The sequence below is a fragment of the Gossypium hirsutum genome, chromosome D08 (assembly GCF_007990345.1).
Source record: "Gossypium hirsutum isolate 1008001.06 chromosome D08, Gossypium_hirsutum_v2.1, whole genome shotgun sequence".
NCBI lineage: Eukaryota > Viridiplantae > Streptophyta > Magnoliopsida > Malvales > Malvaceae > Gossypium > Gossypium hirsutum.
The window spans coordinates 24,675,034-24,682,002 of NC_053444.1; the positions used below are offsets into that span (position 1 = coordinate 24,675,034).

General features: G+C 36.4%; 1 non-coding gene across 1 annotated transcript; it reads right to left on the reverse strand.

Moving 5' to 3' along the window:
* Window positions 1-3,036: 3,036 nt before the first annotated feature.
* LOC121220585 (small nucleolar RNA R71) lies at window positions 3,037-3,143 on the reverse strand. Its single transcript, XR_005917806.1, has one exon. It is a non-coding gene; the product is annotated as a small nucleolar RNA R71 (small nucleolar RNA).
* Window positions 3,144-6,969: the final 3,826 nt, after the last annotated feature.

Sequence of the window (6,969 nt, forward strand, 5' to 3'; positions counted from 1 at the left end):
GGATTTTGGTAGGTAAGTATGGTCATAAGTTAGCAAATTACCGAGTTGCTGTGAATCTATTCGTAACAACATGAACATGAGTTTAATAATTCTAAGCTGAGAAATGTAATTAATCTAACACAATTATGTCATCTTGATTAAAATCATCTTTTGAATCGTGCATTGAAACTTTTATTTTATTTTTATTTATTTTACTTAGATAAAAATCTTAGTTTTTAATCACGTCCTCAAATCAAAATATTTTTCTTCACCAAAGTGTTTTTAATTGCATTCATAAATAATTCTTTTCACAGTCCCTATGGGTACAATAACTAGACATTTACTTGTCACTTTATTACTTGTTGCGGTTGTGTACACTTGCACATTTCTGTCGTTCCAATCTCACATTCAATTCTGGAGGCTAAATTTATAGCTTTAGCTGCTATTGGCAAGGAAGCAGAATGGCTAAGACATCTCTTGCTAGTTATAAAGTTGTGGCCACAACGTAGGTTCACCATTTTCATATATTATGATAGTGAATCCACCATGTCTCGAGCATACAATAATGTGTACAATGGAAAGTCTAGACATATAAGTTTGAGACATGAGTATGTGAGACAATTGATAGGGGACGGTGTGATAACTATTACCTATGTTAAGTCAATTAACAATTTAGCAAATCCATTGACAAAAGGTTTGTCAAGGGCTTTGGTTAAGAGCACCACCACTAAGATGGGATTAAAATCATTCTAAGATGGTTAAGTTTCAAGGTTTAAAGGGTAATAACAAGTTATCAAATGACAACATGCACTAAGAATCAGGATTTAGTGTTTATGTTTTAGGAGGATGAGTTTTACTATTAATGGATGGACATTAATTGACATGAAATCCACCTACATGGGCATGAAGTGGTGCTGTTTCAATGAGAGTTTCTTTATTATTTTCTCTCGTACATGTTGGAAAAATGAAAATTTACACATTTTTACAAACCCTTTTTAACTTAAAATCATACAGTTTCAATAAATTTCTTGTCGAAAAAATAATTAATTTTTACAAAATAATTAAAGTGCACTTAAAATACGAACATGTTGAAGTTTAGTTAATTTTATAATTAATTTTGATGAATTTTGGTTATTTTCGATAGATTTTCATAAAGGGCGAAAAATGGCTCGGCAAATACTACTAGAAGCACAAAACCGAGAAGCAATTTGAAGTATCGAGGCGAACTAAATTTCAGCCTAAGACGGTCAAAAATTATATGTATTAATTCATAATATAATTAATTTTAATCTATATCCAATTTAATTTGGGTTAATAAATTATTATTAATTAATTATAAAAAGTGGTATAGTTGAACTGAACCGAGTGGACCGAACCGACCAAGAAATGGACAGCCCAAAAACCATCCCAAGAGCTGACCCAAATCAGCTTATTAGCTGATTATTGAAGCTTGTAAAGAGGCCCTTGAAGACTTGTTCAAGTTGCATTCAAACCCCTCCACAATTGGTGGCTTTATCGATTTGCCCCAAGCCTAAATTAGCAAAGTTGAAACTATCAACCTTGCCACATTTGTGGGTGGCCAAGGGAGGGCTCTTTGGCTGATAATTTTAGCTATTTTTAGTAGCCCTTCTCAGCTAAAGAAACCCCCTTAGGCTGGTCATTTCAAAAACACACCTCAAGCATTCACATCTTTCCTCTATTCTCTCCACTTTCTCTCTTCTTTCCATTCCAAAATTCCCTTGCTCTTTTGCCGATTTCTCCTCTTGGGAAAGGGGCATTCATCAGCTAAGGGTTAGATTAGCAAGGGTATCTAAGGATACATTTGACTTGTATAACTTGCAAGATTATTGTGATTAAACTATTTCAAGGTAAGGATACTTTGTTAGCTCACATAGTCTTTTATGTGCTTACTAAATCGAGTTAATTGTTTGAATTGACATAGGGATATGTACAAGAGATTATTTCAATTTAATAAGTATGTATGTGCAATAACATGTTTGCCTATTAAGATTTGTTTCACCGGTTGAATTGATATAGGGATATAGTCAAGAGATAAATGGATTTTGGTAGGTGAGTATGTTCATAAGTTAGCAAATTAACGAATTACCGTGAACTTAATTTAAAATGTAATTAATCTAACACAATTATGTCATCTTTATTAAATCGTGAATTGAGATTTATTTATTTAGTTCACTTAATTTAAAATCTTACTTTTTAATCACTCTCTTCAAACAAAATCTTTTTCTTCACCAAAGTGTTTTAAATAGCATTCATAAATAATTCTTTTCACAGTCCCTGTGGGCACGATAACTAGACATTTACTTGACACTTTATTACTTGTTAAGATTGTGTACAGTTGCACATTTTTGTCATTCCAAGTTTTTGGCACCGTTGCCGGGGACTGTGTTTTAAAAAAGTCATTATTTGTGAAGTTGTTAGTTTTGCATTTTGGTTTATTTTTCTGTTCAAATTTTAACTTATTTAATTTTTCTGTGATTATTTCAGGTGTTTATGAGTATTGACCGAATCGTCAATTTACTCCCTATAGACCCTGATATTGAACGATCTTTTCGATAGCAAAGAAGACAAGCAAGTTAGAGAAGGACTGAAGAGATGAACTTCGAAAATCTGAATCAAGGAAACAGAGCAAACCTTGCTCAAAATCCTATCCTTATTGCTAATGATAGGGATAGAGCTTTAAGACAGTATGTCGTGCCAGTATTTCATGATCTTAATCTGGGTATTAGGAGACCTAAAATTGAGGCACAACAGTTCGAGTTAAAGCTAGTCATGTTCTAGATGCTTCAGACAGTGGGCCAATTCAGTGGCATGCCTATCGAAGATCCTCACCTACACTTAAGACTGTTTATGGAGGTGAGCGATTCTTTCAAGTTAGCCGGAGTACCCAAAGATGCATTACAATTGAAGCTATTCCCATATTCACTAAGGGATAGAGCTCGAGCTTGGTTGAACTCATTACCACCAAACTCAATTTCAACATGGAAAGAGTTAGCAGAAAAATTCCTTATAAAGTATTTTTTGCCTAGCAAGGATGCTAAGTTGAGGAACGAGATCACTTCTTTCCAACAAATGGATGATGAGTCATGGTATCAGGCATGGGAAAGGTACAAAGAATTATTATGGAAGTGCCTTCATCATGGAATCCCATATTACATACAACTTAAGACATTTTATAATGGTCTCAATGCTTACACGAGGTTGGTAATGGACGCTTCTGCTAATGGTGCTCTCCTTTTTAAGTCTTATAATGAGGCTTATGAAATCATTGAGAGGATTGCCAGCAACAATTATCAATGGCCAACCAATCGAGCAGCGTCAGAAAGACGAGTCACTGGAATACATGAAGTAGACGCTCTTACTTCACTCGCATCTCAAGTATCATCAATATCCTCAATGTTAAGAAATCTTACTATTAATAGGTGTAATAGTTTTGTAGTACAGCAACTAAATTAATTTGAAAATGTAGCCTGTGTTTATTGGGGGAAGGACATTTATTCGAAGAATGTCCATCGAACTCAGAATCTTTGTATTACATGCGTAACCAGAACCAAAATCGAGGATGGCAAGGGCTGCAATCCAATTTCTATAACCCATTATGGCGAAATCACCCGAATTTTTCCTGGAGAAACCAAGGGGCAAGAACAAGTAACAATTATGTCCAACCTAGATCGACCCACCTACCTAGTTTTTCCCAACAAGCTCAGAAACCAACCCAAGCTGAACATTTTAATACCCTAAAGAATCTATGGAAGGCATACATGGCGAAAAATGATGCCTCCCTAAGAAATTTGGAGAATCAAATGAGCCAGCTTGCAACTGAACTCAGAAACCGACCACAAGGTACTTTACCTAGTGATACGGAGAATTCGAGGAATCTAGGGAAAGAACATTGTAAAGCATTAACATTGAGGAGCGGAAACACATTAGAGCCCAATTCGGTTGAAGTTGAGAAGGAGCCAGCTGACGCTCAAGACTCAGAGGAAGTTCAACTGAGTGTTGAAATTCCAATTTCACTTGAAATTAAATCTGCAAAATCTGACAAGGTAACTTCTGAACTAGCTAATTCGGATCAACTAATAACTCTGTTAGATACAGAATTGCCACAGAAAATGAATCAACCAGTTCCAGTAAAGAAACCTCCACCACCCTACCCTCAAAGACTTCAGAAGCAGAAGTAGGAAATTCAATTCAAGAAGTTCCTAGACGTACTCAAGCAACTTCATACCAATATCCCGTTGGTTGAAACACTTTAGCAAATGCCGAACTACGTCAAATTCATGAAGGATATCCTGTCTAAAAAATGAAGGCTTGGAGAATTTGAGATGGTAGCCCTATTGAAGGAATGTAGTGCATATCTTCAAGACAAACTACCCCCAAAATTGAAGGATACTGGATGTTATACCATACCTTACAATATTGGAGCAACATATTATGGTAAGGCACTATGTGACTTGGGTGCGAGTATCAACTTGATGCCCATGTCAATGTTTAAGAAGTTGGGGATAGGTGAAGTTAGACCTACCATGGTTACATTTTAATTAGCAGATCGATCCTTAGCACATCCAAAAGGAAAAATCAATGACGTATTGATACGTGTAGATAAATTTATCTTTCCTGTTGACTTTGTAATTCTAGACTTTGAAGCAGACAAAGAGGTGCCAATCATCCTAGGAAAACCATTCTTTGTAATCAGAAGGACCCTTATTGATGTGCAGAAGGGCGAGCTTACTATGCAAGTTCAGGATGATCAGGTAACATTTAACGTTTTTAAGTCCATGTGGTTTCCTGACATAATTGATGATTGTTCTACAGTGTCCGATTTAGAGGATTTAATCGTGGAGAAGGAACTCAACTATGTTGTGGACCCATTGGAACAAATTTTGACATCAGATCCTCCAAGTAAAGAAGAGGAGGATGAATACTTAGCTTTTTTAGAAGCTAATCAAAGGGGAATTAATCCGCAATCCCGCTTTGAATCTTTGGAGTTAGAGAAAATAGATTATGCCCAACCAAAAGTGTCAATAGAGGAGCCACCTAAATTAGAACTGAAGGTACTTCCCTCAAATTTGAAATACGTTTATTTAGGTGCCACCTAAATTAGAACTGAAGGTACTTCCTTCACATTTGAAATATGTTTATTTAGGTAACTCTTCTACTCTGCCTGTGATTGTTTCAGCAGAATTAACTACTAAGCAAGAAGAGAAACTTATCCTAGTGTTGAAACAATTCAAGAAGGCTATCGAATGGACCATAGTTGATATTCACGGAATTAGTCGATCTGTATGCATGCACAAGATTATCTAAGAAGATGGCGAAAAAGGGACGATTGATGGACAACAAAGACTGAACCCCATCATGAAGGACGTAGTCAAGAAAGAAATCATCAAGTGGTTAGATGTGGGTATAATTTACCCCATCTCAGGTAGTTAATGGGTAAGTATGGTCCAGTGCATGCCAAAAAAAGAATGTATCACGGTCATTGAAAACGAGAATAACGAGTTGATACCAACTAGAACGATTACGGGATAGAGAATTTGCATCGATTACCGGAAGCTGACCAAGGAAAGTAGGAAAGATCACTTTCCTTTGCCGTTTTTGGACCAGATGCTGGATAGACTCACAGGGCAAGACTATTACTGTTTTCTCGATGGATACTCAGGGTATAATCAGATTACAGTAGCACCAGAACATCAGCACAAGACAACATTCACTTGCCCGTATGGTACATTTGCATTTAGGTGCATGCCATTTGGTTTATGTAATGCACCTGCTACATTTCAAATATGTATGATGTCTATTTTTATTGACATGGTTGAGAAATATTTGGAAGTTTGTATGGATGATTTTTCAATATTCAGAGATACAAATGATGATTGCCTAGCCAATCTAGCCAAGGTACTAAGGCGATGCGAAGAAAAAAACCTTGTACTTAACTGGGAAAAGTGTCATTTCACGGTACGAGAAGGTATTGTTCTAGGGCATCAGATAACAAGATATGGAATCGAGGTAGATAAAACAAAGGTTGATGTTATTGAGAAACTCCCACCTCTAATATCTGTAAAGGGTGTTAGGAACTTTTTGGGCCACGCAGGTTTCTATCGAAGATTCATCAAGGACTTCTTCAAAGTTACTAAACCCTTATGAAAATTATTGGAGAAGGACACATTGTTTAAATCTGATGAGGAGTGCTTAAGAGCTTTCAACAATTTGAAGAGTCAGTTAGCCTCGACACCCATAATAATCACACTAGACTGGGATTTTCCATTTGAATTGATGTGTGATGCAAGTGACTTCGCGATCAGAGTTGTCATGGGTCAGCGAAGGAACAAAGTTTTTCATCCCATCTACTATGCGAGTCGGACTCTGACAAGAGCTCAACTGAATTACACGATAACAGGAAAAGAGTTACTTGCTATTGTGTTTGCTTTTGACAACTTTCGATCTTATCTTGTAGGTACCAAAGTGACTGTTTATATGGACCAGTCGGTAATTAAGTATTTACTTGCCAAGAAAGATGCTAAGCTGAGATTGATCCGATGGTTACTTCTACTTCAAGAGTTCAATCTAGAAATTCAAGATCGAAAGGGAGTGGAAAACCAAGTAGCAGACCACTTGTCCAGATTGGAGATGCAAGAAGGGAACTCTCCTCTTATACCAATTTGAGAGACGTTTCCAGATGAACACATACTGAAGGTAAATCTTGTCCATAACACCCCTTGGTTTTCAGATATTGCTAACTTTTTAGCTTGTGGTTTGATGCTGATTGATAAGATGTATCATCAAAAGAAAAAGTTTTTTCACGATGTGAAGTACTATTTCTGGGAAGAACCGTATTTGTTTAAAAAGTGTGCAGGTCAAATGATTAGGAGATGCGTGGTAGAAGATTAAGTACATAAGATTTTATACCATTGTCATTTAGCTCCGAGTGGGGGATACTTCGGAGGTACACATACTGCAACCAATGTATTG